General features: G+C 50.8%; 2 pseudogenes; both read left to right on the forward strand.

The window, feature by feature from the left end:
• The first annotated feature begins 9,209 nt into the window (after window positions 1-9,209).
• LOC122698429 lies at window positions 9,210-10,059 on the forward strand (annotated as a pseudogene).
• Window positions 10,060-11,185: 1,126 nt separating this feature from the next.
• LOC122698889 lies at window positions 11,186-13,326 on the forward strand (annotated as a pseudogene).
• The last annotated feature ends 1,238 nt before the right edge of the window (window positions 13,327-14,564 follow it).

A 14,564-nucleotide genomic window follows, 5' to 3' on the forward strand; every position in this document is an offset into this window, starting at 1 on the left:
CTTGAGGAAGCCTCACCGAGCAAAGTGGGTTAAGAGGTGCCTGCTGCCCTTCATCAGCAGGCAGAGCCTCAGCCTGACAGGGAGACTGGCGCCCTTGTCCCGGTGTGACCACCACCCTCTGGCTGCAGCCGTGTGCGTTTGAGCCACAGCTCAGGAAGCACGGGGATGAGAGCAGCAAAGGGGAGGACGTTTAGGAGGCATTTCAGTGGAGTCTGACCTGGATGGAGGTGTCTTGCGTACTAGAACAGTGTGTGGCAGGAAGTACACTTTGTGTATGCTGAGACAACGTATGTGACTGTGGTGGAAATGCCAACTAGGTTCCAGACCCCGGAGGCTGAGAGTGTGGACTCACAGCAGGAGCAGCCTGGCAAAAGGAACAGAGATCTATAAAATCACAGCTAGACAGAAGTTTAACTTCTCTGCCGGCTTCCGTAACGATGTCTGTCCTCATCTTATGAGGATACCTTCCTGTCATCATAGCAAAGGTTACTGTTAGTCCTGGTTAAAAATCATTCGTTGAGCACCTGCCTACTGTCAAGCGACCATCTACAGCATTTATTTAATTTTCATAGCCCTAAGGAATACTGTTTTTATCCCTATTTTACAGATGAGAAAACAGGTTCAGAGATAAAGTAAACTTCCCTATGATTTCATGTAGTGAAATCAGGATTGGAACTGGATTCTGACTCCAGAGCCCGAGCACAGGTTAATGCGGCCTCCGGGATGAGGTAAGGGGAAGGGTGAATGAGCTGTAGTTGGCTTGCCATCGGGCTATGTAGGCTGGAGCTAGATGTTTGGAAATTGAAAGTCAAGTTTTTCCCAAACTGGACAACTTACTAGAAGGTATAATAAAGGATTTAGATGTATTTTAGATAATAAAATCCTTCTGGTGAGAGATCATGCCATTTGTTATTTCGTTTCAGAATTTGAGTTGCAGAGTAAAACTTGAATTTGTCTCTCAAAGAAGGCTCAGTAGAGAATATCCAAGCCTGCAAAGCCCTTTCTTTTCAAAGGTCCGTTTGACTTTAGTGGAAGCAGGAATGGCTGAATTTGGTGGTTACACAGCAAATAGAGGCACGTGTATGGAAACCTGGCTTCCCTGGCACCCAGATTGCTGATTTATTCCAATCCTGTTTTAGTGCCCCTCTAAGGGCAATACTGCAGGAAGCGGCTTAGCTGCCTCTCGCCCCTAACACAGCTCTAGCCGATGACTGTGGGGAGGTAAACCCCTCCTGTTCACCACCAGGATCGGCAGATGGTCTCCATTGCTCAGGTGAGCACAGTGGTGCTGAGGGATGCAGAGATGAGAAGCGACTATTGGTTCCCCAGCGTCCTATGCCCCTAATGGCCCCTCTGCTGAGCAGGGAGGGGATGACTTCCTGTTTACTCCCCATGATGGGAGAGGGTGGTGAACCCCATGGAGAAGGACCTTTTGGCTGAAAACAACAGGTTGATCACAGTTTAAGAGCAACTGTTTGGTAACTGCTTGCCTAAAATATGCTTGTCATTATCAACTCAGAATTTTTAGAGTCAGGAGGGTTTGTGAGATCCTGGCTGGATCCCTGATTTTGCTTGTGAGCAAACAATGGCAGTGGGGACTTTCAGCTAACACGGATTAAACATGTGTGAGGTGGGCGTATGGAAGGGCACTACCCCTGCCCACTAGAGGCCTGCCTTCTAGAGGAAAACAGGCACACTTTCAGTGCTGCTGTTCAGATGCTGAGAGCTTCAACAGGGATAGATGGGATGAGGACAGCAGAGATGAGCGAGACCAGGGCATCAGGGAGGCCTCTAGGGAGATGACATTTGCGCTGAGCATTGATGATCAAGTAGGGATTTGCTGCATGGAGTAGTGTGATCTGTGGTTCTCCAGGGAGAGGAACCAGTGAGATGCATGGAAGATGGATGAGGGGATGACTACTCGGCAGGAGGGAGCAATCAGGAAGACAGAGGCCAGGTCCCATGCTGTGAGCTTTGCTGGGGAATTGGAAGGTATAAGGAAGTCAGTGAAGGATTTTTTTTCCCTTAAAAAAAAAATGTGTGAAGACATAAATATGGGAAAAATCTAGAGACATACACATCACACATACAGACAGACACGCAGCCTTCTCACCCAGAGTGGGGAGACATCCTTGGGGAGGTTTCAGGCAGGGCAGTGATTGATAGGATTCTGGTGTTAGATGAATGAGGCAGTTCCTGCCCTCAGGTGAGTCTCAAAGCAGGGGAGACAGGTGTTTCAGTTCTCTCCACACGGTTTAGCCAAGCCAGAGGTTAAGCCCAAATGTTGAGAGAATGTGGGAAAGTTCCCCAGTAGTTCTCTCTGTGAGAGGGAGAGGGCGCTAACAGGTGAGGGTCGTGGAAAGCCTCAGACCTTTGACATTTCCAGATGGAGGTGGGGGCACTCCAGGCAGGGGCAGCTGCAGGAGTGGAGGGAGTCAGGGTGGATTAAAGGCCCTGCCCCGTGGTGGTGGGGGTGGTAAGAAGGCCTGCGTGCTCACCTACCGAAGTTGCATGGTATCTGCTGCCATGGAGTGAAACTGCTGGAAGAATTGGACGTGCAGTCTTCTACCTCTGAACCGGGGCAGAGGAGCAGTTCCAGAGTCAGCCAGCAGGCGGGGCCCTGCGTCCATTCTCGGAGCTGCTGTAGGAACCGGTGTGAAGATGTAGGATGGTCCCCCAGGGTGGGAGATGAGAGGGGAGAAGGAAAAAAAATCTGGCTCCTTGTCGGGCACCCTGATGGTACTTTTATGTGTTTTATAACCCCTAAATTCTCCCAGAAGACCCAAGAGGAGGTTGGTGGTGTTCCCCCCTTTATAACTGGGAACTTGAGGCTCGCAGAAAGTGCTCAGCTTGACAAGTGAATTTCTTAGCAATTCAAACCTGGCCCTGATGCTCAGGGCTGTGAACAGCACAGGGTAGCTCCTGACTCAGGTTGCGGCCCCTGCCTGTGCCTGGGGTCTGTGGGAGACCGGGTTGAATTTTGATCCCTCTCTGGTTTTTCTCTTTCTGTTTCCTACCCTTCTGTCTCCGTCTCTGGTCCCCTTTGGGGTCTGTGGAGCTTCAAGTGCTGTCTCCACAGCTGGGCCAGGTGGGGTGTCTAAAGGTCCCTGCAGACACTATTACTACACTCGTGGCCTGGGGGCAAGGTTACTGACAGGAAGTGCAGCTGAGATGTGGAGGGAGGCTCTCCACAGAGAGCCTCTGCTGACGAAGTCTCCAGCCAGCTGGCCTGCCTCAGCACCCCCAATCCACCCCTGTCCTCATTACCGTGGTCTTCCTCCACAGCCAGGCCACCACCTGCCCTTGGAGCCTGTCTTCTCTCCCCTCCGGTTATGCCCGCTCCAACTGACACTGTCAAGACGGGTTCTCCTCCAGACTTTTCCCAGCAGCGTTCAGATGCACCATCACTGCTTTCAAAGAGAAACAAAGCAAAAAACCTTCTCTTGATTCCACTTTCTCACCAGCGACTTCCTGTTTCTCTGCTCCACTTTTCAGTACAACTTCTGGAAAGAATTGTCTCATCTTGTGCCTTCACTCTCCTCCACTCGCACTCAAAGCCACTTCAGTCAGGCTTTTGTCCTAACGCTCCATCAAAACCAGGCCTGCTGATGACTCCCGTCCTGGTGTTCACTGCTCTGCTCAGAGCATTCCCAAGGCCCCTTATTCCGTGCAGTGTTAAGAGCCACGGTGCGCACTGCTCTGCACGCCTCCCTTGCCTCTCTGTCCCCCAGCCCCTCTAGCTGGCCCTTCAAGGCACACTCCCATCCTTCCCTTGTGGCTGGAACTCTTCCCCCAGATGGCTCTCTTCCTCACTGCCTTCAAGTTGAACAAGAGGACAGCAGGCCCTGGCCTCCAGTGGCTGGCCTGGCTCCCACAGCTAGGCCTTGATATTCTCCTCCTGCACATAAACAATTTCACAGAACATCAGTGTCCAGACAAGGCCACTCTGACCAGGATGGGTCAAGACAATCATGTCTGAACACAGACAAAATGTGAACGTTATCCAAACTACAAAAAGGAATAATTACCTTAAATGTCAATGGACTGAATGCGCCAATCAAAAGATAGAGTGGCAGACAGGATGAAAAAACAAGAGCCTAGAAATATGCTACCTACAGGAGACCCACCTTAGGGCAAAGGACCCACACAGATTGACAGTGAGGGGATGGAAAAGGATATTTCATGGAAACAAATGAAAGCTGGAGTTGCAATACTCAAGTCAGACAAAATAGACTTTAAAGCAAAGGCTATTAAGGAAAGATAAGGAAGGACAGTGTATAATGGTAAGAGGATCAATACAAGAAAAGGATTTTACACTTATCAACATAAAGGCACCTAATACGGAAGCACCCAAATATCTAAAACAAATACTAAGACCTAAAGGTTGAAACTGATGGGAAAACAATGATAGTAGGAGACTTTAACACCTCACATCAATGGACAGATCTTCTAGACAGAAAATAAGGCAACAGAGATCCTAAATGATACAATAGAATGGTTAGACTTAATTGGTATTTTCAGGACAAAGCATCCGAACCGTAAAAAGGACCAGCCATCCCTGTAGTGGGTTGACTAGTCATGACCCCAAAAGGTACATCCACTTGGAACTTCAGAATGTGACCTTATTTAGAATAAGAGTCTTTGCAGATGTAATTACGGTAAGCATCTTGAAATGCAATCATCTTAGATAAGAGTGGGCCTTATGTCCAATGATAATTGTCCTTGTAAAAGACAGGGAAAGACATCAAGACACAGAGGGGAACCTTGTGAAGAAGTGGGCAGAGACTGGAATGATGCATCTAGAAGCCCAGGAACACCAAGGGCTGCCATCAGCCACCAGAAGTGAGGAGTGAGGCATGAAACAGCCTCCAGAAGGAACCAACCCTGCCAACATCTTGATTGTAAACTTCTGGCCTCTGGAACCGTGACAGTAAATTTCTGTTAAGCCACCAAGTTTTTGGTAATCTGGTATGGCCATCCCCCTATGGTTCATAAGGAAAACTTGTGTCATGCTAATGATAGCAGTAACCTGGATCTGGTCTTCCCTCCTCATTAAGGTTCATTAAGATCCCCAGTCATAGAATTGCCCCCACTCTTGACATCATCCAATCCAGAGGAAAGTCCTGCTTCCTGAAGCCCTCCTAAATCATCTAACCCAAGTCCAAACCCTAGAGTGAGTCCTTTCTAACACTCTCTGAGTGGCCCCATGGTCCTCATGGTCCCCACGGAGGGTGCTGTCCCTCACTACGAGTCAGAAACCCAACGTGATAACTTCCCTGTCTTCCTGGTGGTCTTTGGCTGGAGGTCGTTGATGATGTCTTCACCCAAAGGTTACCATCTCCAGTGAAGACTGCCGTCGCCCCACCTCTCCTACCTCCTGCTTCCCTCACTCCATTTTCTTCGTGGCACCCATTGCCTTCACCCACACTGGATCAACTGCTTATTCACTTTGTATTGTTTATGGCCTGTCTCACCCATCCCCAACCCCATTTGAATGTGAGCTCCACTAGGGGCATGGATGGTTGTCGGGATTGTTTCCGGATGTATTCAAAATGGCTGGGACAGGGATTAGCTCATCTAAACAAGCAGTAAATATTTGTTGAATGAAAGAACCATTGCTAGGACAGGCACTCCTAACCAACTTGGCCATCAGGAAGGCTTCCCTGGAAATGGGGTGTGAAGGCTGGGATCTGATGGGGGAATAGAGGTGATCCTGCATGAAAGTGGGGAGGAGCTTTCCCAGCAGGTGCAAAAGGCCTGGGGAAGCGAGGGGGTATTTCAGGACGGATGGAGTGCAAGCGCTTCAGAGGCTGAAGGGGGAGTTCTAGAAGGGGAGGGCAAGAGATGAGGTTGCAGAGTTGTCAGGGGCCAGAAGAGCTGGGTCATTGGGAGCTCAGACTTCACCCTGAGGGTCACGGGGAGCAGGGCCTCCGCTTGGTGAGGCATGTGGGCTCTGGAGCGCGGCCTCAGTAGTTGTGGTGCACGAACTTAGTTGCTCCGCAGCACGTGGAATCTTCCTGAACCAGGGATCAACCCGTGTCCCCTGAACTGGCAGGTGTATTCTTAATCTGGACTACCAGAGAAGTCCAGAAGGCAGCATTTAAAGGGCAGATGGCAGGACGGTGCTGACAAAGAGGTGAGGCTGGAGGTGGGAAGACCAGTGTGGCAAGACTGAAGGAAGGTGAGATAACACCACCTGGGTCGAAGTGGCAGCTGCAGGGAGGGGGCGGAGTCCTGGGAGAAGGAAGACCCCTGGCCTGGGCATCCGGCCGTTCAGGGGTGCCATTCACTGCGGAGGGGGGCATGGAACGGGCTTCGGGAAGGCACTGAGTGTGAGCGCCTTCAGGGGAACGTCAGGGGAGATGTCAGGTGGGCTGTTGTATACCTGGAGCTCAAGGTCGGACTGGAGACTCCGGCTCGGAAGACGGCCGCAGTGGGACTGAAGCCTTGGTGGAGATTTCTGAAGACTTCTGCCTGAGGAGCCGCAGCCCCGGGGGCTCAGGGCAGGCAGGGTGTCAGGAAAGGTGGACGCAGACCCACACCCCCCACCCCTTTTCCACTCTCTCTGGGGGTCTCTAGGTCTCACTTTGCTCCCTGGAGCCCCCTGGCCGCCATGCCTGGAATCACTTGCTAGGACAGAAGAATCTCTCCTAATAATTCACCGCCCCTGGCTTGTTTAGGAGGGAGTGGGAGAGGCTCTGTGTGGGACACAGCACACATGGCCACCGCCGAAGCAGTAGCTGCTCTGGAACCAAAGCTCCTCCTGGGGGCAGAGATGGCAGCCCGGACCGCCCTGGGACTCCAGCCCTCATTATTCTGGGAAAGTTCAGAAGCGGGACCACGTCAGGGGTCAGCCAGAGGCAGTCTGGGCACAACGGCACCGTCAGCAGCTCCCAGACAGCAGGGCTGGGAGGCAAGTCTGGCACAGGCTGGCACACTCCCTTCCCACCCCAACGGCCCCAGCCCCCTGCCCCCGAGACTCTGACTAGAGCTGAAGGCAGCCTTGTTCAGATGGGAAGGCTTAACCCAGGCTCCCTGGGCTCCAACCCACTTCCTTCTGCCTCCCCCTGCCATCTGCCCACCAGCGGGGCAGGTCTTCCCTCCTACCTCCTGGAGCACCAGCGTCTGCAGCCCTGAGTGGCCCTCCCTGCCTACCAAGCCATGTCCCACACCTCCTCTGGGGTCTTCTCAAAATATAGTTCACAGCACATCACTCCTCATTCTGATGTCCCTCAAGCAGGGACTTGTCCCCAAAGCTTTTGGATCAGAGGCCAAACTCTCCTGGGGACTCCCAGGCTCCCACTTGACACTTTTTTTTTTTTTCCTTTTTTTTTTTGACACTTTTTTATTGTCAGTTCCCCAGTGTGCATCCTCCCTCGGGCCCTCCCACTTCGTTTCCCACTCACCCTTGGCTTGCATCACTTCCTCTGAATGACCTTCCTTGGTCTCCAGGTTGCTGGAGGAAGGTCAGCTTGAATAAACTTCATTGTCAGTTTTTTCCACCAGGGTTTCTGGAAGGCAGAGTCTGGGTCTGTGGTGTTGACCACAGTTTCCCAGCAAACCCACAGTTGGCCAGCCAATAGGGATGGCATTGAACGAAAATGTATCATGAAGCACTTCCACCTTCTCCCCTCCCCAGATCCTTGGGTCCTTCCCCACTAGATCGGGTCAGCAGGTGGTGTTACCCTCCATGCCAGCAACAAGCGGCAGCCAAGTCCAGAGACTGCCACCCCTCCAGTGCCACCCGGAGGGTCTCAGCCCTGAACTCTGTGACCTGGCAGGGTATTGGGAGGAGACACCAGCAACTGAAGTCACGTTTCATCAAAGTTCCCAGTCCCTTAGGGGAAGTGAGGGTAATGAGATAGACCGAGAGTTTCTGTGTGAGAGCTCCAGAGGGCCCCTGAGAAAGGGAACTTGCCTGGGGCTTCCTGCCTGGAACAGCGAACAGCAGAGGAGCTGCTGGATCCTGGGAACCTGATTCCATCCCTTCCTAGCAGCAGACCTCAGGCACACTGCTTACCTTTCCCCTGCAAGATAGAAAGCACCAGATAGCACCGTCTCGGGAATGGTGAGCTGAGCGAAGCCATGCACCAAGAGCCTTTTGCACGGCGCCTGGTGCATGGGAAGCCAAGTTCTCCTTCCCAGGCCTTCCCATCACCTTCCTGCGCATGAAAATTAATGTGTGTGCCACATCCAGGCCGAGGATGGCTGGGCCAGACCCAGCAGAGGGGACAGAGGACATCAGGGCAGATGTGTTGACTAGGGGATGTGGGATAGCGCCCTGGGGCTGAGGAAGACCTGAAAGTCCTAACAAGAGGAAGCGGGGGGACCTGTGGCCTCCTTCAACACCCTGTCATCGCAGCTGGGGAAACTGAGGCTGAGAGGTGGTAGGAGTTGCTGTCGGAGTGTTACCTGGAGCCAAGGTTGGTACTGCAGTTCTCCTGAACCTGCCACACTGAATGTAGGCTTTGAGGGCACGTGCTTTAGACGCAGACAATTATTTGGCTCAAGATCACAAGAAAGGACTTTCCTGGTGGTCCAGTGGCTAAGTATCCATCTGCTAATGCAGGAGACACGGGTTTGATCCCTGGTCCACGAAGATTCCACATGCCGTGGAGCAACTAAGCCCATGCATCCACGGCCACTGAAGCCCATGTACCCTAGAGCCTGTGCTCGCCACGAGAAGCCACTGCAACGAGAAGCCCGCACACTGCAACGAAGAGTAGCTCCAGCTCACCGGCACTAGAGAAAACCCACACGCAGCAACAAAGACCCGGCACGGCCCAAAATAAACAGATAAATAAAGCAAAGGTCACAAGAAAGGTTGTGACAAGCCAGGGACTCAGGGCTGCCAACTCCCTGACACCCTTTTTTCTACCCCAATGAGGTCAGGGAGTGAGGGTAGATCCCACATTCCTGCATCTTCCCATCATCCGCTCAACAAACACCAGGTTCTGTGAAAACAGGAGAGAGAGAGACACAGCCAGCTCTCAGGGAGCATATAGCCAACTAGGGAAGAGATGCTAAGAAAAGAAATCACAAGTAAATATTACAGTATGACTGTAAAGAGGGCTGTGGAGAAGGAGTTCATGGATCTGTGCAGGGTTGTAGCTAGGGAGGATGCACCCTCTGTGGGATCAGGAAGGTCTTTTGAGGATGTGATGCTTAAGTTGAAACTCAGGATGGAAAAGGTCATTGTGGGGCTCCCGCTCTCACAGCCATTGCAGTACATTGAGCTCCATAGAGACAGCGCCGGGGCAAGTGAGAGCCAGACGGGCACTGGGCGACTCTGTGCCTCGCGGAGGAAAAATAATTAAACATGGGCAAAGGAGATCCTAAGAAGCCGAGAGGCAAAATGTCATCATATGCATTCTTTGTGCAAACTTGCCGGGAGAAGCACAAGAAGCAGCACCCGGATGCTTCAGTCAACTTCTCAGAGTTTTCTAAGAAGTGCTCAGAGAGGTGGAAGAGCAGGTCTGCTAAAGAGAAAGGAAAATTTGAAGACATGGCAAAGGCGGACAAAGTCCGTCATGAAAGAGAAGTGAAAACTTATATCCCTCCTAAAGGGGAAACAAAAAAGAAGTTCAAGGATCCCAATGCACCCAAGAGGCCTCCTTCGGCCTTTTTCTTGTTTTGTTCTGAGTATTGTCCAAAAATCAAAGGCGAACATCCTGGCTTGTCCATTGGTGATGTTGCAAAGAAACTGGGAGAGATGTGGAATAACACTGCTGCAGATGACAAGCAGCCTTACGAGAAGAAGGCTGCTAAGCTGAAGGAAAAGTATGAAAAGGATACTGCTGCATACCGAGCTAAAGGGAAGCCTGATGCAGCAAAAAGGGAGTTGTCAAGGCCGAAAAAAGCAAGAAAAAGAAGGAAGAGGAGGAAGATGAAGAGGAGGAGGAGGAGGAAGAAGAAGATGATGATGAATAAGTTGGTTCTAGCGCAGTTTTTTTTTCTTGTCTATAAAGCATTTAACCCCCCTGTACACAACTCACTCCTTTTAAAGAAAAAAAGTTGAAATGTAAGGCTGTGTAAGATTTGTTTTTAAACTGTACAGTGTTTTTTTGTATAGTTAACACACTACCGAAGGTGTCTTTAGATAGCCCTGTCCTGGTGGTATTTTCAATAGCCACTAACCTTGCCTGGTACAGTATGGGGGTTGTAAATTGGCATGGAAATTTAAAGCAGGTTCTTATTGGTGCACAGAACAAATTAGTTATATATGGGGACGGTAGTTTTTTCATCTTCAGTTGTCTCTGATGCAGCTTATACGAATAATCGTTGTTCCGTTAACTGAATACCACTCTGTAATTGCAAAAGAAAAAGAAAAAAAGTTGCAGCTGTTTTGTTGACCTTCTGAATGCTTCTAAGTAAATGCAATTTTTTTTATTTAAAAAAAAAAAAGAAAAAGGTCATTGTGAGATAATAATTATATATCGATATTGATATCCACCTCTGGCTCCTAGCACAGAGTTCCTATAAGCTTGTAATTTCCTGACTGATGTGAACACTAGGAGCATCTTTCATTTTATCGTAGTCACTTGTTGGGAGTGGGGGCTGGGATCCTGGCTGGGGGCTGGTCACCAGGAAGGCTAGCCGTGATTATAAGCTTGGAATTTTCACACACACACATACACACCCCATGCCAACTTCTCCAGGGGAGAGGGCTGGAAATGGAGGTTAATAGTTGATTATGTCCACATAAAGATCCCCAGAGCATGGGTTTTGGGCAGCTTCTAGATGAGCCAACACATCCGTGCTGTGGGAGGGTGGCTCACCCCAGTGCCACGGGGCAGAGGCTCCGGTGCTGGAGACCTTTCCAGATCGCACACTACGGGTCTCTTCATCCGGCTGTTCATCTGCATCCCTTGTCGTAACCTTTAATAAACTACTAAAGGTAAGTAAGTGCTTCCCTGAGTTCTGTGAGCCACTCTAACAAATGGATCGAACCCTAGGAGGGGGTCATTGGAACTGTTGATGTGTAGACGGCTGGTCAGACTAGCCTCTGAAGTGTGTAGAGAGGGGCAGTCTTAAGGGACTGAGCCCTTAACCTGTACAGTCTGATTGTATCTCTGGGGTGATAGTGTCAGAATGCAGTTGAATTCTAGGGCACAATTCTAGTTGGTATCACAGAGAATTACTTGGCACGGGGGAAATTCCCTGAGAAGATAGGGCTTTTCCCGACATGGTTATCCAGGCAAGAGGGTGGAGTGTATTCCAGGCAGAGGGAATGGTATATGCAAAGTCCTGTGGTGGGAGGAAGTGCTCCAAGTTTGTCTTTTCAAGATAGTAGGTTGAAGACATCTTCTTCCTCTTTTCTTCTTGAAAATCCCCCTGCCCCCTGACACACACCCACACACACTAAGGAGAACAAGAAATAAGAACTCCATCTTCTAAGAAGATATTTCTGACCTCAAACTAAAATATTGTAGAAAACAACTAAATACTCTAGATTCCAGTATGGTTAAATAGTGGTTATTAAACAATTTTTTTTTTCTCTAGCTCTAGAATCCTAGCTCCTCAGCCCTGCTCTTTCTCACTGCATTAACTAACAAAATTCCAGTGCCTGGCCCTAAGAATGAAAATCTCAACTTCTATAAAAACAAGCCTCAGAAAGATGGGGAGGACCTGTCTTTTCTCCCCTGAAGTACCTGTAGAAACAGAAATACTTACTATACTCCATCATAAAAATGAATTTAAGGATCAGACATGATAGAGGTGAAAGCAAGAAATTCCATGAGCATGTCCAACTTGTTTTCCTGTCCAATGTCTTAGGAAGATTGAAGGCAGGAGGAGAAAGGGAGGACAGAGGATGAGATGGTTGGATGGCATCACCGACCTGATGGACGTGAGTTTGAGCAAATTTGGGGAGTTGGTGATGGACAGGGAGGCCTGGCGTGCTGCGGTCCGTGGGGTTGCAGAGTCAGACACGACTGAGTGACTGAATTGAGCTGTAGAAACTGTGGGGCTATGCATGAGAAATGTGTTAGCTCTGTTCATGCACGTCAGTCCTTGGAAGGGCTCTTCGCAGTCTTAAAAGACAGCCAGGCTTCAGATTGTTCAACATTCTGTGCAAGTAGCTTTTAAATTTCTGACTTAAGACTGGGATGGCAGCTGGCTACTTTAACTGATCATTTGAGCCAGGATACTCACTGAAAGGCAGCAGGATGCTATGGTCCTCCCCCCGGGTCCTCGGCCTGCCTTTTGTCTGTGGAAAACTTAGTCAAAGAATAACTTTAGGCTCCCGGCGGTGCCGCGGGGAGGGCAAGAGCCACAGCTGGAGCCCGAGCCCGTGGCGGGAGTTGAGGCCCCGGCTCGGAGATCCACTGCTCGCACCTCTGTGCCACCCTCAGCCTGCGGCGCAGCCCTCTGCCCACAGGATGGATGGCGCCTCTGGGGGCTTGGGCTCCGGGGACAACGCCCTGACCACTGAGGCTCTTTTCGTGGCGCTGGGTGCAGGAGTGATGGTGCTCAGTCACCACTGAGCGTGACTGCTGCTCACCCAGGTGGGTCATGAGACGAGGCCCCCCACCACTGGGACCAACGTGCTGGGGAGGAAGGTCCTCTACCTCGCACGCCAAGCACGATGCGAGTGGACGGAGAGACAGGGCTGCTCCAAGCCTGAGCCCCCAGGCTGACGTCCAGTGCCCTCTCCACGGTGACCCAGGGCAGCAGGAAGAAGGTACCAGATGAGATCCAGCAGGTTTCCAACAAGGATGACATGAAGACGTCTCTGAAGAAGGTGGTGAAGGAGACCTCCTACACGATAATGATGCCTTGGGTGGTTGTGCATGCTGGCCCCCCCGCCGCAAGTCATCTCAGCGCGCGGCACGGTCCAGTTTGTGGGATGGGAGGCCAAGTCCAGCGGCGTGTTGACCTCCGTTGGGAAGATTTTCAAAGAAGAGGGCCTGCTGGGATTCTTTATGGGCTTAACCCCCCCACCTCCTGGGAGATTTTCTTGTGGGGCTGTAACCTGCTGGCCCACTTCATCAATGCCTGCCTGGTGGATGACAGCGTGAGTGATGCCCCAGGCTGGGGAACGACCAGAATCTAGGTTCCCAGTTTAGTCAGGTGCTGACCATCCGGGCCAACACCAAATTTGTGATGGGGATTGCGATGAGCCTGCTCACCTCTTCCTTCCTGCTGGTCGGTGATTTCTTGGCTGTGAACGACTGTGGGCTGCAGGCCGGGCTCCCTCCTTAGTCCCCAGTGTTCAAATCTTGGACCCACCGCTGGAAGAACCTGAGTATGCAGGGCCAGCTCTTCCAAGGCTCCAGACCGCCTTTCCGCCGGGTGTCATCAGGAGTGTGGTTTGCCCTGGAGTAAGTTGAATCACCTGAAAAAACAAACCACGCTGTCTCAGCCTGGCCACCTCGAGTGAGGCCTGATCATCTCAGGGCTCCTGTCAGACGACCACCCCAGCATCACCTCCAGGTGCTCTAGCACGGCTGGACATCAGTTTTCATATTTCCCATGCATCTGTCCAGAAGCAGGGACTGGGTGGGGGTGAGGCTGCGTCCGGTGGACTGGGCACTCTTAGACCTGGGGAAGGTGGGGTGGAGCTGGGGAACGGGGGCTCAATCCCCTTACTCTGCAGATTTCCCGAGTCTGCCTCGTGCAGGGGGCCAGAGATGGGCTTGTGGAGGCCCACGTTGCATGGGCAGAGGCTCATGAGTTCAGGTCCCACCTCCCACTCACACCCTTCAAGTCACCCCCTGCTCACATCACGCAGCTCAACTGGGAGTTTCGCGCTCTTGCTTTGTAAATAGGATGTGATCCCCTTTCACCAGGCCACCGTCACGTCCAGGCCTTGGCTAGGAGGCTATCTTTGTTTTTCTTAACACTGCTTGTCTGAGAAGACAGCACCTTCTAAATGGGAAATCGTGTCACTGCTCAGAATGTATTCCCACCCTCGCCCCTACCCTACCCTGTTCAAGGCAAAGGCTCCTCAGTGAAAAAAAAAAAAGGTTCCTCAGTTTAATGGTGATGCCTTGCATGCGGGATATGGTTGTCTGTGCAATCATGAACACTCAGATGTTAGGCAGATCAATGTCTCTAGTTGTATCCAGTTTAAAGTACCTAATAAGATCTGACCCTTTCTCCCGCAAATAAATGCATTGGTGGTGATTTGGGGAAAAAAAAAGAAAAAATTTAATCAGAGAAATGAGAACATGTGAAAAACAAAGGAGACCAAATAGTAATAATGTAGTCATTAAGCATAGTCAAGAATCTTTAGTTCCTTCTCAGTGGCTATACATAATATTCTGAGTCATATCCTGTGAGCTTATAGATACTGAAACCCCAGGTGGAGAAGTTAATTGCACGATGACCAGAATGTACCCACTTTACCCACCACATGAGTGGCCACAATTCCGAGAATGGCCTCAAAGAAAGGGAAACAAACCCACCCAGGAACTGAAGATTAACTGTCCCTGAAACAATCAAGATGATACTGGTCAGACCACTGATGACCAATATGAAGACGACTGTCAGAACTGACTGTGCTGTTTCTGCACGTAGCCCCTTCCTTCTGTCTGTAAAGTCCTCTTGCCTGGAAAATCCCG

Source organism: Cervus elaphus, chromosome 8 (assembly GCF_910594005.1).
Source record: "Cervus elaphus chromosome 8, mCerEla1.1, whole genome shotgun sequence".
Lineage (NCBI taxonomy): Eukaryota > Metazoa > Chordata > Mammalia > Artiodactyla > Cervidae > Cervus > Cervus elaphus.